Source organism: Pinus tabuliformis, chromosome Q (genome assembly GCF_031772625.1).
Source record: "Pinus tabuliformis cultivar Carrire ecotype Pingquan chromosome Q, CPIR1, whole genome shotgun sequence".
NCBI classification, from domain to species: Eukaryota; Viridiplantae; Streptophyta; class Pinopsida; order Pinales; family Pinaceae; genus Pinus; species Pinus tabuliformis.
In genome coordinates, this window is record NC_142296.1 from 380995323 (window position 1) to 381017103 (window position 21781).

A 21781-nucleotide genomic window follows, 5' to 3' on the forward strand; every position below is an offset into this window, starting at 1 on the left:
CATTTATAGTACATATTGTGACCGTTGGGTTCCACATCCCAAGGTCTCTTGGACTCCTTTTGTCTAATCGGCTTCCAAACTAACCCATTGAGGATTAGGTGTCCAACTTTCCCCCCCTTAATCTGAAGGGTTATGTATGAGTCCAAGAAGAGAGCTGAAATACAAAATGTGCAAAAATGCATGGCAGCACTAGGTTGAATGTGCTCTCTGAAATGTTGGTATAAAGGGCGGTGGTTTAACGATGACCACCAACACTGGAACGCTTAGTGCAGTTCCCAGAACTCTTCCAAAACTGGCAAGAAGTTGAAGTCTTCTCCTAGAGGAAGTGCTCTTATTGATTTGAAGAGGGAAACCTTCAACCAATAAAGGGAGGTCTCACCCCGCATAAAAGGGAGAACTTCAACCTGAAAAGGGAAGTCTCAACCTATGATGGTTTAAGGATGACCAATAACTCTAGAATGCTTAATGCAATTCCTAGAACTCTTCCAAAACTGGCAAGAAGATGAAGTCTTCTGCTAGAGGAAGTGTCCCCAATTACCAACTGAAGGCATGCTCAGGGGCAACTTTGTTTGGCTACAACTCTGAATCTGGTATGGCAGGTTGTGGCTCAGGCTTGCTTGATGTGGCTTTGAAGCTTGTAGATGACCATAATTTCCCCCCTGTCAAATACAAGGTGAGATGATGGAGAAAAATCAACTCCAAGACTGTTCAATACTTTGGAACAAGTTCTGGCATGTGATTGGAATATCTTCTGGGTTGTTGATGCTCATTGCCAAGAAGCGATCCATCCAAGATGAATCTTTGTTCTTGCAGGAGGCTTGTTTCTGAAGCATGTGTGTGAAGAATGGATGGTTTTATGATAGTGGTTACATGGATGAAGATCAAAACAATGATCTTTCAAATGGTCAACTCGGTCACAGTGTTGGCATTTCATAATCTATTGTTGTTTTTGTTGTTGTGGAAGAGGGGCAGAATCTGGAACAACTGGATGTGAGCTGTCATGAGGAGCAGGTGAACTGTCATGAATGAATCCAACATTTTGAAACTGAACGGGCTTCGAGTAGTTTGGAGTATGAAAGGACAAGTCCTTGTGATATCCAAGACCACTTATGTGCTTGTTGTGGACAAGCTGTTCCCAAGTGCTAATGACGGGCTTGGGAAGTAAAGACTGAATTTCTGCTTTTGCACGCAAATCTATTATTATATTAGGCACTGAATCTGAATTTGAAACATTATTGTCTCGCTATTTATGGGAGTCTATTTCAATCTTCTGAATAGAAACAGGTTCAGAATGATGACTCCACTACTGTAATTCTTCCTGCTGTAGTTGAGATTCAAGCTGCAAAAATTCAATCTGTTCTTGTGCATATTGTAGACATGTTTGAATTTCTAAGAGAGAGCCTTTGCTGATTTAGAATGTTACATCAATAATAGATTGTATAAGATTTTTCATGAACTCTAATACTTTAGTAATTGTAGCCATTTTTCTCAACACTTAGAAATGCACCACCAGGAGCTTGTTTTTGTATGAGTTGAGGTGAAAATGTACCCTAAATAATCACAATGCTTGCAACAAAATTCTAATATATCTTCATAAACATGTTAAACATTAGAGACCCATTCAACGTGCATGTATAACCAACATTGGCTTCAAAGGCTCAATGTAGCTCTCAACCATCAACACAATTCAATAACAATACTATGCCAATCCAAAAGACATGATTTCAATGTATAGCCTTCAATGCTATATGTGAAGAGCACCTTCAATGAACATGTAAAGAGTGGGGACACACGAACCATATAACCAGCACATGAACTACTATACATTCACGCTATCCAATCATATGATACAACATATAGGAAGCATATATTCTCTTCACAGGAACCTTTTTTGTCACAAGTCAGCTTCGATGTACATAGAACACAAACCAATATATCTCTGTCAAAATGCAAGGATGAATATGGACAAGAACTCTTCCATTATAAAATCCATTATAGAACTAATCAGTGAACTTCTCAATGGAATAGGAAAGTTCTCGAAGATTCTTTGATTGACAACTTTGTTTAAAGCGTTTGCTACATGCTCCAAGTGTTCAAGCGAATTATTATGAGAAGAGAAATTGACCCACATAGTAGAAGCACTTTTGCAGACATCCAATTTCATTTGATTGGAGAGTCACCATGAAGTTGGAAGGATTCTATATTATTCAACAAAATGGGTGATATATTTGAGAATGAAAATGAGACTACACTCACCATTGACGAGTACATAGAGAGTGTGGACGCCCAAGAATTGGAAGCCTATTTGGGAAAAGAATGCATGTTACCAAAAGGGTATATGAACAGACAGGTTGTTTTCTCATGCGTGACATGCGTCCCCAGGCAATGGTGGCGTAGGTACAACCTACTCTTTAACTTGTCACGAAGGCCATGAAGTGGTAGAGTTGTGGACGAGAAGGCGATTTGGATGTGACTGTGGGAATTCAAAGTTTGGTAGTATCTCCTGTAAGCTTATTCCAAACAAAGATTCAAGTTACTCCGATGGTTATATTGCCCAAGATCATAGGAAAATGCACAGATTCGAACGTATCTGAAATATGCAATTTACTGGAAACTTGCCGAACCATTCGTCCAAGAGTTTGCAGGCTAGTTGGAGACCACGTCGCTGTGACGCCTTCAACGCTGAATTGTAAGACAAAACAAATGTATGCGCTTGGTAAAAGCAAAGGTTCCAATCTTGTTTACGAAAGAAAAAATCCAAACACAAAAAGGAGGGTCCACACAGCACTGAGAAGGTAGACCACAACAGAAGCTATGGGTTCACAGTTTTCAGCTAACTCACAAAATGCACAAATATGTATATATATTAAATCAATATGGTTGGAAGGGCATGGAATCATAAACCAAAGTAAATGAGAGTAGGTGGAGGACAAAGGAGGTGACAGAAAATACACACTCAGCTCATGGGGTTTGTAAAGCTCTTTCCATATATAAGTGACTCCAAATCATCAGTAGCAACACACACTCACGTTAATTTATGAATACCAGCTAGGCATACTGCATGGCATAATAGGTTGTTTAATGTCCTGAATTCGTCCGATGTCTCTAGCATTTCAAACTTTAAAATGATTACTATGACTCTTTTGTCAGGCTCTGCAATTGCCTGAACACGATTTTTTGGTATTAGTAAGGACAGAGCTGTGGAGATTTTTCTGCAACGTCAAGGAGAGTCCAGCTCTAAAGCAATAAAAAGAAAGAGATAAAAAGAACTCGAGAAACTGTGCTCGAGCGATTCGAACTAGAAACCCCAGAATCCCCCGAATTCCAGTGTGAGATGGAGAGAGTTAGAGTTCAAATGGATATCAAGAATTGTTAAAGGGGATAAAGCCTCAGTTCATGCAACAGATGTTTTAAGGTTTGGATGATATTTCAGTGAACATCAGCTTTGGTTCTTGAGGGGGCAGGTCAGAATTCACAGCCTGGGAGGAGAGTAATGCTTACATATAACCAGTGTACATATCAAGAGTGGCTTGTTATCAAATGCACAAAAAATAGGGACAGAGGTTATACTTATTGAAATGACCAGACGAACAGTGGACGTTGCAAAGAAAGAGCACTGACAATTGCAGAGAATTCCCAAAAATGAGAAAATGTGTTTCTGACAGAGCCCAAATTAGTGGACTGTTAGGTCATGTAGGAAATCAGAGCACTCAAGTTCTGGCAAGTAGGATAGAGCCAATAGAGAAAAACTAACAAAATCAAGGGCTCAAATTAGAGCACGATCAGAATTCGCCTGCTCTGGTATCATGTTAAACACACATGGGCAGCAAAGGTATCTTAAGGGTAAAACATGAGAGTACAACTTTTATTAACAAGTGATATACATTTATATTACATATTGTGACCGTTGGGTTCCACATCCCAAGCTCTCTTGGACTCCTTTTGTCTATTCGGCTTCCACACTAACCCATTGAGGATTAGGTGTCCAACAAATAAATTATTTTTTTTGTGCAAGGGTTACTGTATAAGTACTAAGACTTTGTGCACTTCTTTGTGATAAGGTAGAGGCCCTCCTAGCCTTTCATGTCTAGAATGTATTTTGGGAATTTTGGGTGTAGAATTCAATAGATATGGGTTGGAAAGATGGTGTGCTAGTGTACACCTCTCTAGTGTAGTTGTAGGGAAAGAACCACTTTGTGGCTTCATGACATGGCAGGGTTGTGTCAGGTATTTTATTCATTATTTTGGTATTTTCATTTTTATAGGTCGCCTCTCTTTGTTAGCTCAATTTTAGACCTAAGAGCCATAAGGTTGGATGTTCTCCCTCTCACAAAGTTGGTTTCGTATAACTTTGACCTATTTAGAGTCTCTCTACAGTGTGGTTCTTATTAACGCTCTCAGATGTGTCTTGGGTGGGATTTCTTAGGGAGAGAGAAATCTTTGGCTCCTTAATATTATTACACCCTGTGCTTGGGTGATTTCTTATGAAGCATGGTTCTTATTTGATAATATTCCTCACCTCTACTTCCTTATTTATGAAGCCTACTTTAGCATGAATTAGGAAAATAATGGAGCTTTGATGGGGAGCCCATAATAGAGACATGCATAGTAGGTCTCAGGTTGCCATTACACCTCAATCTTTCGCTTAATTATAGAGAGTGCAAACCTAGCCAACTATTCAAGAATAAATTCACAATGTAGAAGCAGTTATCACAAGTGAAAGAGGCATAATTGGATTCTGAATTGTTCGTTACAGTTGTAGATTATATTTTAAACCCTAGGCATACAAAGGGAAGACAAAACTAATACCTCCATACTGTAGCTTTATATTGGTATGTCAAATCCCTTCTTGGTAAAGTCCTCTTAGAAAAGAATGATTTCAAGGTTGAGATTACCTACGAGTTGGATGGAATTCAATGAGATTTGACTAACATCACTACCCACATGGTTAAAATGTATCTTCACCTACAATGCATAGAAGGAAGGCTAAAGCAAGGAAAGGGGTCAGCTCAATAGTCTAATCTAGCTAACCCAAAGGTTATAGATATATCCACCTCATCCTAATGGACATCTATAATGATTCATCTCCCTTTGTTTTGAATTTTCCATTATTCAACATTATCAAGCATGTATTTTATTTTATTTATTAGTGAACTATGTTGATTACGTAACCTTTTGATATTATGTTATCATGTATATCATGATACACTCTTGACTTTATGCTATTAATTTCAACCAATATACTCAGTTTATGTTGTTGGTTGGGTTTTCCATGTGGTTGACCATTGTAAAAGAGTTAATCATCATGTAATTTTTATATGATCTAATAGAATGGTGTTTACTTACAAAACAGAAAACATCTATAAGGGTTTATGAGACACTAAATAGTCTCTATTACAATTATTTCTTCTTCATACTTCTTGTTAATGATGATTATATTAGAACATAAAACATATTTCTTCTCAATTGGGTTCTATATATATTTTTTCAAATGAGTCTATCTTTTGTTGGTAGGAAGAATGTCTGTTATCCATCCCACCCGAGTTCAATTTTCATGATTTACCTGTTGAGATCTTAAATGAGTACATTGTGTGGCACTAGCATGGTGGAAACACTTCTACTCTCACTTTTGTGCTACAAAGCAAGACTAATTATACTCTTCCGGTAATCCCAATGCCCAAAATTTTGTGAGTATAATAGGATATATTGAGTTTTTGGGTGTTTTGGATTAAAAGAAGGAGGTCACAAGGTTGTCCCTAGGTTAGCTACCTCTACGATATTGTTAGGCCTCACTTGATTTACCAACTAGGATAGGTTGTGAAAATTGTGATAACTTAATTTACCCTAGGTACCATCCTTGAAATGAGGGGAACTGCATAGAGGGTTTCCCAGGGATGCATATTCCATCGATTTTTTTTTTGTAGTTTCTTACAATTGTGTTGAAAACTATCACAAAAAACTTTGGTTTTGTAAAGAGATTAGATCTATATCTTAGATTAAAAAGGTCACTAAATAGGAATTTATATCAACATTTAGTGTCCTATCTAAATCACTACTATTTGATTATTTTCCAAATGCTTAAGGTTGGGATGCTCGAAGAATAATATTTGAATGACTCCTAGAAACTCATGCACAAAATGTAAATAATAAGAGGACCCAAAAAATTAGAAGAACAAGCATTTATTTGAGATTCCTATGGGAATGAGTTGTTTGATTTTCTGGAGTAGACTCCACAATAGAATTTTTTAAGTCGATGTTTAAAATCACATAACTGGACTTGTCATCAGAAAAAATAAGCCAAGGGGAAGAATAAATGAAACAAAAGATTAAATATAAGATGAGAGACGAGAAAGGAGAGGTCAACAATATAACTAAAATTAAAACAAGAGGTTTAAAGCCTAAAAAGTCAAAAAACCCTAAAAAAGAAAGAGAAAGGATAAAGGTCAAGGATAAATGCATTAGATTAGTAATGTTTAGGATAAATATATTACATTAACACAGAAATATGTGCTCATATAAGGATAATATATGGTAATAATATGTTACATAATATATAGTTATATGATACAAAGGATAATTAATTTAATATATCAATTAATGTTGATTAAAAATATAAATTTAATTTTCAAACCTCATGGGGAGGGGTTGAGGATAGAATTCAAGGGGTGTCAAGAGGGGGAGGGGTTTTGTATAGCCCCAAAGGAAATTCCATCAAGAGATATGCATGGGGGTTGGGAACAATGACTAACAACTAGGTATAAATGCATGGTATTTTGTGAGGCTTGATACTGCCCAAAATTACACAAGTGCCAAATATCAACACCTTAGGAGACTCACTCATCACCATTCAAAACCTACACAAAGGGATTTTGCCAAGAGATAAGCACTTGGGAATCTTATGAAGAGAATCAAGTGGTTGTTGAAAATCCTCAAAAAACAAAAACTATATTCTAATAAAGTCAAAATGACGAATAATTGTGCAAACCAAGTGTGTCAGCTCTAGGCGAGAAAATTAGATAAAAATGGAGATATGGGATGGGGGAATTTTACTTAATCTCAAGGAAAATACTATTTATTGTGGAAGGTAACATAGACTGTGGATTTTTTTAATATATTACTATAAGATCCATGCACATAAGCTCATAAACTATGCAAGAAAAAATAATAAAAATGGATGGGGGGTTGCACGAATGTCATGGAACCCCAAGTAAATTAATTGAATTCATTCAAAATAATATAAAAATAATCACAGGGACCGAGATTAACTGCATGACTAATTTATATAATAGAGAAGTTCATATGCCTTCAACATTAATTGCATTGAGAGACATGAAAATTATGAATAATAATGTTGAGGTAAGGTTGGAAACATGTGGGATATATGGAAAGGCATGTAATCTATGGTTGAAGACTCAATTATGGCCACAATGGATATTGAATTCAAATTTCAATTTGGAGAGATAGTGTAGATGAGGGTGGATATGGTAGGTTCCATGGTTTAACTGCAAATACTAGGCTGCTACACCACCTCCTTTGTTGGTGACTTTTTCCTTTCAGGATTTAAAGATTTGTTTGAAGCCTAAGACTTATAGGGTGTCACTCCATTGTTCTATTTGGTGGGTGGATGACAATAGCTTGGAATTTTTTCAATTTCTGAATGGTGGAAACATAATTTGTGACAATGTCTAGTCTAAACATTCGTAGGGTAGCTCAGATAAGTTAGGGGAAGGAAAGCTAATGAATTTGGGATATATTTTATTGTGCTAGTCTCAAAGAAAGCATATTCCTTGGCATGATGGAAGTACTTGTGGGGGACAAAACATCCATCTCCATAGAAACCACTTTAGACCCAAGTTCATGGGTCTTAACATTGTAGCCATGTAAGGGCACTAGTAGCATAGGAGAGTCGCATTGACTCTTTGCTTCTAGGTCATGCATCCCTGCACATAACATGCACGTTTGGGTGAGAGATATTGGGCATGCCAAGAATCATGGGGGAGTGTTATTGAGTGTGACTGGTTGAGCTAACCAAATCAACCTTTGAGGGGAAAGAGGTTTCCAAAAAAAACAAATGGAGAGAGCTGAAATTCTAAGATGTGGAGAGGGTAGGAATATGTTGTGGGTTCCAACAGTGATGCCTCATATACTAGTTGCAAATGCATAGATAAGGTAACATAGTCAATGAAGAAATTGGATGTCTTTCAACTCAATTCGATCATGATGAATTTGAAGCTTAGCGAGCACATGGTGATAATTGTGCAAGAGATGGAGAAGGTCCAAGACCTGATAGAAAATATGGATATATAGAAGGAAAAAATAGGAGTTCTTTACCAACAGATAGTAGAATTGTAAGATTACCTGCGTACCTCACTAAATGATTATTGCAATGTGAATTGGAGCTGAGGAGGAAATTTTTTATATTTTAATAGGTATGACTCAAAGACATTCTAAAATTAAGTATATATGGTTGTAAATTTTGGTTTTTGTTAGGAAAACTATGTTGAAATTATACATCTAGAAATGTATTGAAATTTGAGAAAATATGTAGCCTTTCAGTGGTGTTAAGTGGCAATTTCAGATACAGAGTAAAGAAAAAATAAAGCCGACATGTAAGATTTCCGAAGTGTTTGTTGTGAACAAGCATAATTTTAATATAATGATTACTTATGTTGAAAGAATAAATAACATAAATTTAATTAAATAAATATGATGGTATAGTAAATATTAATTAAGTATTATTATCGTAGATATTAATTAATTTAATCAAACAAATATAATAGATATTAATTAATTAGATGAATATATTTCACTTAATTTAAGTATTAAATATCGTATTATGTGATAATATATTTCACTTAATTTATTAATAATGTTGTTGAAGCATGTTACATGTAAATTGTTTGGGATGGTGATGGGAAAAGCTAGCTTGAATGAATTTGGAAATATCCTAGATTTCTACATGTTAGATTATCTCTCATGAAATGTATAATATCCAATTCGATATTTCGTTCTAATGTAGTGCCTTATGTCTAGATCCCATATTTGGTTCAGTTCCAAATAAATCTATATTAAGGTCCATGGTTACATAATTTTGTTCCAATCTCCTAGATACCTTAGAATCCAATATGATTTACATGTGTGCCTATATCTACATCTAGTTTCTATCCAATTTCTATCTCTTATTCGATACTCAAATAACCCACAATCCGTCTTTATTTCACACATATGACTCTTTTACATATCTTCTCTTCATGAAATTTGATTCTTATATTTTTTCAATTTCGTTAATTTCCAAATATATCTAGATTAGGGTCCACAGTTAGTTAATCTTGTTCCAATATGTTTTACATGTGTGCCTATATCTACATCCATTTTATATCTAATTTCAATATAATATTTGTGGATACTCAGATAATAGACCATCCATGTTTATTTCATTTATATGGCTCTATTTTATTTTTCCGATAGCCATTTTATTGTGAGGTTCTTGTTGGTGACATTGTTGAGATTCTTCGTCCTCAACAGTTGTCGTGAATCTCAATTGTGTCGCCTTTATTACCCTTTATCACCAAGTGTCTCCTTTATCACCTTTTATCTTATGAACTTCACTACTCATGTTTTGCAAGAACGGATAGCAATGTTCAACAGAAGAGGCATGTAGCCATATTAAAATATCAGTGTTGTTATTCGATTCCTTAATTGCCTTTATCAGAGAGGAAGTGTGTTTATTAAAAAAACTTGACATCATATTTCTTCCAAAGCTCATTCTACCATCATATTTCTTCTAAAGCTCATTCTACCAAAATCTCTCTAGTCAAAGTAACAGATAGAATCTGTAAAAAATGGATGGAACTCAAAATTTGTTCAATCATAAGAAAATCTTGTTTACATCGTGTATTAAAAAAAAAACATAAGATTTTGTAACAATGAGCTCCAGTTACTCAACAAATTCAGCTCAATAGACCTTACGTGAGAGCATGTCTGAACATTCTAGGTGGTGTGCCCATTCTTGATACATTTCCAAAATAAGATGTTTCGTTATTCTCAGATAGGTTTAATATTTGGAAGGAGCACATGATTATAATTCCATAAACACTCATCATATCCCCAACATTATAAAATTCTCCACAATAATTTGGAGAAAAAAATATGGTGACAAACTGCCTATCCACAAAAAACTCATATCCATCTTCTACCACACGATGAACACCACTAATAATATGTAGGTCATGCCTCTATATAAATTCAGTTACTCTATCAAATCCAATGTTATATGATACTGCTTTGCCATTCTCACCCCAACCTTCAATGTATTTATCTAGATCAACCCAAATAATATCACATAAAAGTCCATGAAAGTCCATGATCTAGAACATATGTAGGGCGTGGAAAATTTATGATGTCATCCAAGTCCTCCAAATGCGGACAAAGGCCCCCATGCACACAACAAATATTTTCATCAATAACAACAAGAATAGGCAAGCAATTGAATCAGTCTGTGAAAATCTTCCACAGTCGAACATTGAAGCACCATTTACATTCATCATAAAAGCCATATATTCTATTGGTTGAAGCACATTCATGATTTCCTCCTAAGAGGATTTTTTTTTTTTGGGTATTTGATCTTGTAGGCCATAAGAAGGCATATTGTCTCTACAACTTGTCTTCCACGATCAACATAATCACCAAGAAATAGGTAATTTTTTTTTGGTGGATAGCCACCATAGTCAAATAGCCCTAGCAAGTCTGAATATTGACCATGGATGTCACCACAGATTTTGATGGGTGCTTCAAGCTCTAATAGATTGGGCTGTGACAAAAAAATTTGCTTGCAAGCTTGGGAGATTTTCCTAATCTCTGTATTTGTTATTGCAACGGGTTTGAAGCTTATCGACCTAACACCTAGAAGTAGGTCCATGATATCGTCTACCAAAATTGGATCCATCACCATCTGTGTTAACTCTGATGCAATCCCTAATCTATCTCTTCTTCAGTGCCTATGTTACCTACATCCAATTTCTCTACGACCTAACGCCTTGTCTAGCTTTGATTTTGTGGGCTAGAATTCAAAGTCTATCCCACTGACATTTACCCACCCACCCAGACCATGGGGCCATAACCATGAGTCATAGCTAATTCCAACACTTCAATTTTCGAATAGATGAAAAAGGAAAAAAAAATATTCGGACTGAATAAGGAAAAGAATAAAGAATAGATACAACTAATAAATGTATTAATCAATCCCTAATAAAATAAAAAACCCTCCTTTGACTTGTTTCCGACAGTAAATTATCTACAAGGATCAATGTTGCTGGAAAAAAATAATCCATGTTTCTATTATACATTGTATAATAACCATGAAGTTTGACCTCTTAATCTCTCATTTAGTAGAAGTATTTTAGAGTTACTTCAATCTTCAAATTTTATCTCTTAACTAACCCAACATTGTATTCACCAAAAAGATGCCATTTATGAAACATATTCAAACATTGTTCATAAATGCAAACCCATTATGCATAGTTTGAGGGGCATCTAGGAAAACTTCTCATTGAACTTTGCTGCTCATACATGGGGGCTTCACTAGGGGAGAAATACCATTCCACATGGGTTCATATTGGTGCATACATATTGAGGAAAAAGTGACATAACATATCTAGGGATATATAGGGGGTAAAGGGTTTTTATATTGGCTAGTATAAAAAATGGAGCTCAATGTTAATGAAAAAATATAAGGGGGTATAAAAAATGTTAATGAAAAAATGGGCACCTGCAATATCTAGTGAAGGTAGGGGTTTGTTAAATTGGGAAGGTATATTTGGTTCGTATTGGTAGGGGCTTGGGATTTTTAGAGGTATTTTCCAATATGTAGTCAAATTAAGGGTATTGTTTAATATGTCACGAATGCATGTGATATGTCAGTAGTTAATTGAGTGAATCCCCCATGTTCTCATAAGAAGAAAAAGCTTCTCATTTGACTCTAGTTCTCATAAGATAAATAATATCCATTATGCACTCTAAGGTAGTGTTGAAGGTGCTAGACGCACCAACATGTCAAGGGGATCTCCCTGGTCAGATGTCCCAATTAGACATCAAACCATTTGGTGTAGGAGTCCTAGTAGTGGGTTGTAAGGTAATGCCTTGACCACGATGTCGCACAGAGGCAAGTAAGATAACTCTATCAGTATCAAGGTTCTGACCGCTACAGTGAGTCAAGGAAAGTGGGTGAGAGGTTCTAACACAAGTGGGTTGGGATGAGTGCGCCCCTTGACAACCTATATTAGTACTCAACTAGGAAGGGAACACACGAGCGAAGATGCATCATAAGCTGGAAAGCAGATCAGTAGAAAATCCAAAGTTATGGTTAAACCAACAACACGTCTGCAACAAGATCCATATAATTGCATACGAATCAGTTCATACACAAATACGTAAGTTAAACAACAAACACCATTAAAGCAATCGAAGCAATCCAACTACAATAACAACATATGCATGAAAATGTGTTGTCTCTTATTATATAAAGAAGTGTAAGTTCCAATCATACAATACATCCATGTAAACCTGTTAGCCCCAACAGTGAAACATTATAGCCACATCCGCCTCCTCCTCCAAAGATATATACTAGCTCTGTGCAGTGGAGAAGCCAAGGCACGTTACAATATTGTCCAAGGTCTTTCCAAGATATTCTTATTAGAAGCTTGGCTGACCAAAATTCCTTAGCATGAGTTATGAGGGACTATCTATAGAAAAGGGTGGGGTGACCCTTGACATTCCCCTTTGTGACAATTTAAATACCCTCATGACCCTTCACCTACTCTATGACTATTACATCCAACTATTGACACTTGAATTACAGTTGACATGACTCAACATTATAATGCACATGTACTCATGTGAGACAAAATGGCTTGAGAAATCCATGCAAGACATCAATGACACTCAGTCTGTTGTGATGAGACCAACTCTTTGACATGCTTGTGATGTTGAAGGTGGTGAGATGATGCCAAGCTTGGTCGTCCGTGATGGTGTGCATGCACACCATGGTGACATATTGTTGAGGCGAACTCTTGCCTCCGTTGAATCCGGTGCATTGGTTCGGCTCCTTCATCCAACTCATTTCCTAACATGTGCATGGTCTTCTTGGGTGTGGCTGAACTAGCACACACTGATGCATAATGTCCATGCTGATCGTCAAGTGTTTATTGGTGGTCATGTGCATTGAGTTGCTGAAGTACATGTTCAGCTCCAGTTGGACTTGCTTCTTGTCTTCACCTTGGTGAGTGTGCTAAATGGGTTAGATTGCATGCATGTGCACAATGACATGCATGATGTTGAATCCCTTGCATGCGATCAACAACACTGCTCACCATGTCTCCTCCATGCCAGCTGCTAGGATGGATCTTTAACTTGTACGAGTGCAGTTTCATCCATGAGTGCATGTTACGGCCACTTCTATTCTTACTACTACTGCAACTCATTCGTCTACCTATGCAGCTGCATGTTCTTCCTTGAATTGCTGCTTGGGCACATGGAACTCCTTCTTTTTCCCATTCTCTGTCGTCACGCGATCTTCATGTCGCACTATCACCTCATCACGTAAGTCTCCAAGTTTCTTTCACTATCAGTGGATCTACTTGATCTTGGAACTTTGTTCCACCTCTGTGTTTTCAACAACCTTCCTCTTGCATTCATTGCATTCGTTGCGTTCACTGCATTTGCTGCATTCGTTGCACTTGCTGCATTCGGTATGCTACCTTTAGCTGTTGTTCATGATGATGCTCTCTATGATACCTTGATGTCCTTGTCTACGAACAACTTGATGTCTTCGTGAGTAGGCAAGCTCATAGACATTTGATTGATTACATCTCTAGGTGTGCTCTAAACGCTGTCTTCGACTTTGCCTTGTTGGAAACCATTGTACCTACGTTGATGAGAGGTAGATGAACACCTAGAGACATGGAAACACTCATGGAAAACAATCTGTCAGTTGAAAACCAAAGTGAACTTGAGAAATGACTTGTAACATACCTGTGTGATTGATCTTGAAGGTTGTGCAATTTTGGCCAGGAGGTCAGGAGACTGACTACCAAGACTGCGCAAGGCACAGTTTGGGCGGCTCGGAGACTAATTGTCGAATGGAACTGCACAATGAATAGTCTAGCCTGACTTTTGACTACTTGAATTTCACAATGTGCAATTTCAACTGGTAATGATTGCAGGCTTAGTGATTGCATTGCGCATTTTTTTGGGCCAGCAATCACTTTCCCTCAGAAAGGCACAAAATTATCTTGGGGGATAGTCACTGGGCAGAAATGTGCATTTCCCGAGAGGAAGACAGAGCCTTCCCTCTCAGGATTATGCAATGCTGTCTTGGTGAGGCTCTTGGTGAGATAGAGTCTGGGCCAAGGCTTTCCAGACTCGTTGATGAGCAACTACAAGTGAATGTGAGTGTGAATGCATGGTGGTACTGAGTGTAAGAATAAGTGAATGATCATGCATGAAAATGGTGAATGACAGATCTAGAAAAAGGAATAACATGCATGTGAGTGAGGTGAGTCGCCGAATCAGTGACCGCTCACGACAAACAATTTCATGCATGCCACAACAGTGAGATGTTGATGAAAACTGAAATAGTGCTAGGAAAATCTAATATACATGTAAATGACAGCAAGAATTCATTGAAATCAAGAAAACAATACTCACACAAGCGAAAACACAAAAATCCACAGAAATGCAACAAAAGGCATGGGAAGCGAGCTTACCCAAAACAGCTGAGTTGAATGTGCTGATAGCTCCTAGATGTGATGTGGGATGTCAAAGCTACAAGGTTGATGTGAGGAATGAGATCTACAGTGTCTGGTTGATGAGTTTTGATAACATCTAGGTTGTGATGCGCATGCCACAAATCTAGGGAAAGTGACACTTGGTGGGAGGTTTCTGAAATGATCCTTACCTGTAACCTCCAACTACTAGAAAAAGATCCCCACAACAAGGGATGCCTTCACATGATGCCTTGGGAGAAGCATCCCATGCATGCAAGTCAATTTTTCTTGGTCCTAGAGGGAACTGGTCAAGGCAGTTGCACATGTAAGAGACTGCTCGGCTACTGGGAGAAAATGCACATTTCTAGTTGGGAGCTAGGTTGGCTTCCTAAGAGATTTGTTCAATTTCTACGTAGAGCATCCGACTGCTGCCTAGATTTGCGCAAATTCTGGGCTGAGCAGCTGTGCTGGGGAAAATTGCACAATTCTTGTTAAGAGTGTTGACTGGCAGAATTAATCAATCTTAGTGCCCAGAAAGCTGCGAGACAGGATTGCGCAATTTCTCGAGGGAAGGTTGGTTGCCCTCTAGAAATGTGCAAATTTCTTAGGGAAGGTGGTCAGGCTGTAGCTGGACCTAGTCCAGGTGAACAAACTGTGAGGGGAATGCATCAAGTCGTGATTGACAGGCTACCTTTGTGCGAGAAAAACACTGAAGCTTGTGAACCTGATGAAGCAAGGCAAGATGCTGTGAAGGTTGGAAGGGAGGCTCCAAAACGAAGCTAAGGAAAAATTTTGGAGGGTGGATGTAGCCGCTACAACACTTGGTGACACACTAGTAGAACTCCAGCTCTGTGAATGGACCTTATTCGTGAAAATCATGTCTAAGACCTCTAGAAGTATTGTTCAGTTATCAGCTACTCTTCGTTTCACACTAGCTTTATTGTAAGATGTAGCATCTCCCAAAATCTTGGTCGATTTACACACATTCCAAGCCAAGTCAAAACAGTTATTTTGGTTGGGGCTGAGGGGTATATTGATGCACAAGCAGTATATTCGTCAGAGTCTTGATTTCATCTCTAGTGTTGCTCCGCTACCAACAGGCCTAGAAAATACCCCGTCGAAGTCACATAGGAACACAAGCATGGCTTCGCTACTAGCAAGCCTGGTCAGTACCCTAGCAGAGTTACTTGCATCATCTCTCTACGTAGGAAGCCTTTCTCTTATTTCACCTGATTTATTTTCATTTATTTTCAAATTTTTTCACTTTTTCATTTTTTTTCATTTTCATCTTTGAAACTATGCATAACACTTATTCATTTCAGAGAAGGAATAGGGATCCTAACGTATTGAGAGGAGAAGAGGTTGTTCCTGCAAAGAAGTAGTTTATTATACCTCTGACATGTGTGTTAAGGTTTCCCCCCACCTTACTCTACTTGACTGAGCTGATAAGGGTTAACCAAAAAACAACAGACTAGAGTAGGTGACACTAGTTAGTGCACAAGGATTGTGTTTACACCAAGGTTCACTTTGAACAATACGTATTTTCCATCGATGTATAATGGACTGAAAGTAACAAGTTCTTCATACAGAGGGAGGATGACAGATAACCAAGTAGTGATAGAATCATATAGCCTCTTGTACTTTACACATCTTGCTTCAAGATGCATACCTGGTTTCATGCGAAACTATCCTACAAAAAAAAACAAGCGAACTAATAAACAACAAAGCAAAGCAAGAGCAGAAGCAAAAGCGAAAGCAAATCCAGTAAGAAAACAAGAAAGTAGACAAACAAACAAACAAACAAAGCAAGTAAGCAAACAATCATGCAAGCAAACAACTCAAAAGCAGACACTACTCCTACTCCTAAGCTAACAGTGCATGGGTCATCTCACGTGAGGTGATACTTCCAATGCATCCACCGGTGCATTGGTTGACCCATGTTGGTGAAGGCAAGGTTCATGAACAAGACAACTGTATGAACCAGAAAACAAGAAAGATGTAACAGTGAAGACAAACACACTCCGATCTTACAACTGACCACAGAATAAAGATCAATTATAGTGCATGACATGCATTCTATGGTGTTGTCATGACGTTGTGCTACACTGCGTGCAGATGTTGAATTGGGAAGATGGGTAGATGAGAAGCAAATATGTTCACCCTCTATGTTTTCAAGAAAGATGAATGACAGATTGAACAGATTGAACGGATTTTTCGAGGAAGATGTGTCCTCTCCGCACTGTAATGATAGACTGACATCTGAGGTGTCCTGTGAATGATCAAAAGTAGAATCATCTAGAAATGAGTTTCACAAGGAATATTAGCAGTGGAAGAATCAAAAGGGATGTCAGGATGAAGCAGATGAGGTGTGGCTGGAAGAGAGTCATCCTTCACCACGGACTCCTCTTTAGATTCCTGCACACACTCATCATGAATGATGGTGCAGGTTAGCTGCATAACACCAACTCCATCAATAGCTTGATCCTCGTTCACAATAGGAGAGGAGTCTGAAATGGGAGAACACAAGACATTACAATCTAGAGGTTTAGTAGAACGCGAGGACAGAGGTTGAGGGAACAACTCCACGTGGCAACCAAGAAGCTTGCAAGAAAAATCTGCACAAATCTCAAGAACATGTGGGGTGGGAGGATGTGATAGTTCAACCGAGGTGTGTGCATGATCTCCCACATCACTTCGTGGTGGTGGAGCTATTTGATGAGGTGAGGGTGGAAAGTCACTTGTGATAGAAACTGTGCCTGCTTGTGATTATGCAGCTCCATCACCGAAGTGTGCTGAGTGGGGTTCGGATATGTGAAGAAGATACTCAAATCTTCCATCAAGAAATTCCCAATGAATATCATCTTCCTAGAATCGATATGCAAGATTACAAAAGCGTGCGTGAAACTGTTCAACGGATTCATCAGGTGCTTTTCGTAATTTCAAAATTTCTTTGTTGAGTGCTTTATGGTCGTAGTGATTGAAAGTATGACCTATCTCTGTAACTAGATGAGCAAGAGAATGAATAGATTTTTTGGGCGGCATGGTACACCAGTGCATTGGGTGCCCTCCAAGTGGGTAGATGAACAATGTGCATCTCATGTATTCTTCAAAGAATCCATGTCTTTTACACAAGCCTACAACATTGACCGCATGCCTTACCAAGGCTACATAGCCTCCACCCTCAAATTTCTTATGAGACAAGTTATCTGAGACCTTTTTCAGGATGGTGAAATTGTTTCCATAAGACATACATTCTGGAAGAGCAACTCGACAGTTAGTCATGATAGATGTGTAGAGATTAAAAAAATATGCGATCACTCAACTTGTCATTTGGCCCTCCTTCTAGCGCCAAAACATTGACGATGCTGGACCTGCCAACATGTCAAGGGGATATCCCCTGTAAGAATTCCCAATTATACCTCAGACTGTTTGGTGTAGGAGTCCTAGCAGTGGGTTGTAAGGTAATTCCTTGACCACGATGTTGCACAGAGGCAAGTAAGATAACTCTGTTAGTAATAAGGGTGTGACCGCTGCAATGAGTTAAGGAAGGTGAATGAGAGGTTCTAACGCAAGTGGGTTGGGATGAGTGCACCCCTTGAAAACCTGTATCAGTACTTAGCTAGGAAGGGAACAAACGAGTGAAGATGCATCACAAGTTGGAAAGAAGACCAGTCGACAATCCAAAGTGATGGTTAAACCAACAACACATCTACAAAAAGATTCATGTAATTTCACACGAAGCAGTTCATACACAAATACGTAAGTTAAAAAAAATATATCATTAAAGCAACCGAAGCAGTCCAACAACAATAACAACGTATGCACGAAAATGTGTTGGCTCTTATTATATAAAGAAGTGTAAGTTCCAATCATACAATACATCCATGCAAATGTGCTAGCCCTAGCACTGAAATGTTACAGCCACATCCGCCTCCTCCTCCAAAGAGATGTACTAGATCCGGGTAGTGGAGAAGTCAAGGCACGTTACAATATTGTCCAAGCTCTTTCCAAGATAGTCTTATCAGAAGCTTGGCTAACTGAAAGAATTTACCATGAGTTATGAGGGATTATTTATAGAAAAGGGTGGGGTGACCCTTGACATTAGACTACCCTCATGACTCTTCACCTACTCTATGACTATTACATTCAAATATTGACACTTGACTTACACTTGACATGACTCAACATTACAATGCACATGTACTCGTGTGAGATAAAATGGCTTGAGCAAGCCATGCAAGACATAACTGACTCTCGGTCTATTGTGATGAGACCAACTCTTTGACATGCCTGTGATGGTGAGGGTGCTGATATGATGCCAAGCTTGGTCGTCCGTGATGGTGTGCATGCACCCCATGCTGACATCTTGTTGAAGCAAACTCTTGCCTCCATTGAATCTGCTGCATTGGTTCAGCTCCTTCATCCAACTCATTTGCTAACATGCGCATGGTCTTCTTGGGTGCAATTGAACCGGCACACACTGATGCATAGTGTCCATGTTGATCTTCAAGTCTGTGCTGGTGGTCATGTGCATCGTCTTACCGAAGTACATGTTCAGCTCCAGCTGGACTTGCTTCTTGTCTTCACCTTGGTGACTGTGTTCAATGGGTTGGATTGCATGCGTGCACACAATGACATGCATGTTGCTGAATCCGTTGTATGTGATCAAAAACACTTCTCACCATGTCTGCTCCATGCCAGCTGCGGGGATGGATCTTAAACTTTTACAGGCGTAGTTTCATCCGGGACTGCATGTTGCGGCCACTGTTGTTCTTGTTCCTGCTACAAGTCATTCATCTTTCTGTGTAGCTTCATGTTCTTCCTTGAGTTGCTTCTTGAGCACATGAAACTCCTTCTTTGTTCCATTCTCTGTATTCACTCCATCTTCATGTCGCACCATCACCTCATAGCCTAAGTCTCCAAAGTTTCTTTCATCATCAGTGGATCTGCTTGATATTGCAACCTTGTTCTGCCTCTGTTTTGTCAGCAACCTTCCTCTTGCATTCATTACATTCGCTGTGTTTTCTGCATTTGTTGCGTTCATTACATTCGTTGTGTTCATTGCATTTACTATGTTGCCTTTAGATGATGTTCATGATGCCTCTTGCTGTGATATCTTGATGTTCTTGTCTACGAATAACTTGATGTCTTCATGAGTAGGCAAGCTCATAGACATTAGTTGATTGACTACATCTCCAGGTGTTCTCTAAACGGTGTCCTTGACTCTACCCTCTTGGAAACCATTGTACCTACACTATTGAGAGGCATATGAACACCTGGAGACATGGAAACACTCATGGCAAGAAATCTATCAGTCGAAAACCAAAATGAACTTAAGAACTGACTTGCAACATACCTGTGTGACAGATCATGAAGGTTGTGTAATTTCAGCCGAGAGGTCGGGAGACTGACTACCAAGAATGATCAAGGCATAGTATGGGCTACTAGAAGACTAACTGAATACTGGAACTATGCAATGGAAAGTCCATCCTAACTACTCACCACTGGAATTACACAATGCAAAATTTCAGCTGGCAATGACTGCAGGCTCAGTGACTGCATTGCAAAATTTTCTGGGCCAGCAGAAATGCACAAAATAGTCTTGGGGGATAGTCACTGGGAAAAAATGCACATTTCATAAGAGGAAGACAGAGCTTTCCCTCTCAGGATTGCACAATATTGTCTTGGTGAGGCTCTTGGTGAGGCAGAGTCCGTGCTAAGACTATCCAGACTCACTGACAAGCAACTGAAAGTGAATGTGAGTGTGAATGCATGGTGATACTAAATGTAAGCATAAGTGAATGATCATGCATGCAAATGTAGAATGATAGATTCAAAAAATGGAACAACATGAATTTGAGCGAGGCGAGTTGTCGAATTGGCGACTGTTCGCGAAAAACAGTTTCATGCATGCCACAACAATGAGATGTTGAGGAAAAATGAAATGGTGCTAGGAAAATTTAATATGCATGTAAATGATAGCATACATTCACTGAAATCAAGTAAACAGTACTCACACAAGTGAAAACACAAAAAGCGATAGAAATGTAACACAAGGCATGGGAAGAGATCTTACCCCAAAACAGCTGAGTTGAATGTGTCGACAGCTCCTAGATGTGATGTGGGATGTCAGAGCTGCAAGGTTGATGTGAGGAATGAGCTCTGCAGCATCCAGTTGATGAGTTTTGATAACATCGAGGTTGTGAGACGCATGCCACAAATCTAGGGAAAACGACACTTTGTGGGAGGTTTCTGAAATGATCCTTGCCTTTAATCTCCAACTGCTAGAAAAAGATCTTTGAAATAAGTGATGTCTTTGAATGCTGCGTTGGGAGAAGAAACCCATGCATGCAATTCAGCTTTTCTCGGTCCTGGAGGGAACTGGTCAACTCAGCTACACATGCAAGAGACTGCTCCACTACTGGGAGAAAATGCGCATTTTTGGCTGGGAGCTGGGCTGGCTGCCTAGGAGATTTATGCAATTTATGGGCAGAGCAGTTGACTGCTGCCTAGATTTGTGCAAATTCTGGGCTGAGCAGCCCTGTTGGGGAAAATTGCGCAATTCCTTCTAGGAGTTTTAACTGGAAGAATTGCAGAATCTTGGAGCCCAGCGAGCTGCCAGACAGGATTGTGCAATATCCAGAGGGAAGGCTGGTTTCCCTCCATAAATGCGCAATTTTCTTGGGGAAGCTGTTTAGCCTGCAGTTGGACCAAGTCCGCGTGAATAGCCTGTGAGGGGAATGCATCAAGCTGTGATCGAAAGGCTGCCTTTGTGCAAGAAAAACACTGAAGCTTGTGAACCTAATGAAGCAAGACAAGCTGCTACGAAGGTTGGAAGGGAGGCTCCAAAACAAAGCTAAGGAAAAAATTTGGAGGGTGGTTGTAGCCGCTACAACAGGTAGGAATAGAAGGTATTATACACACACATCAAAAGGGAAATAGGCACAGTGGATAATCTAAGGACTTCTTGGGACACTAGAAAGATAGTTTAGGCCTTACCATTAGCTTAAAATTTCAGG

At 38.8% G+C, this 21781-nt stretch overlaps 1 pseudogene; it reads right to left on the bottom strand.

Annotated features, from left to right (window-relative positions):
* Positions 1-937: 937 nt before the first annotated feature.
* Positions 938-10951, bottom strand: LOC149219770 (serine/threonine-protein phosphatase PP1 isozyme 2 pseudogene; annotated as a pseudogene).
* Positions 10952-21781: the final 10830 nt, after the last annotated feature.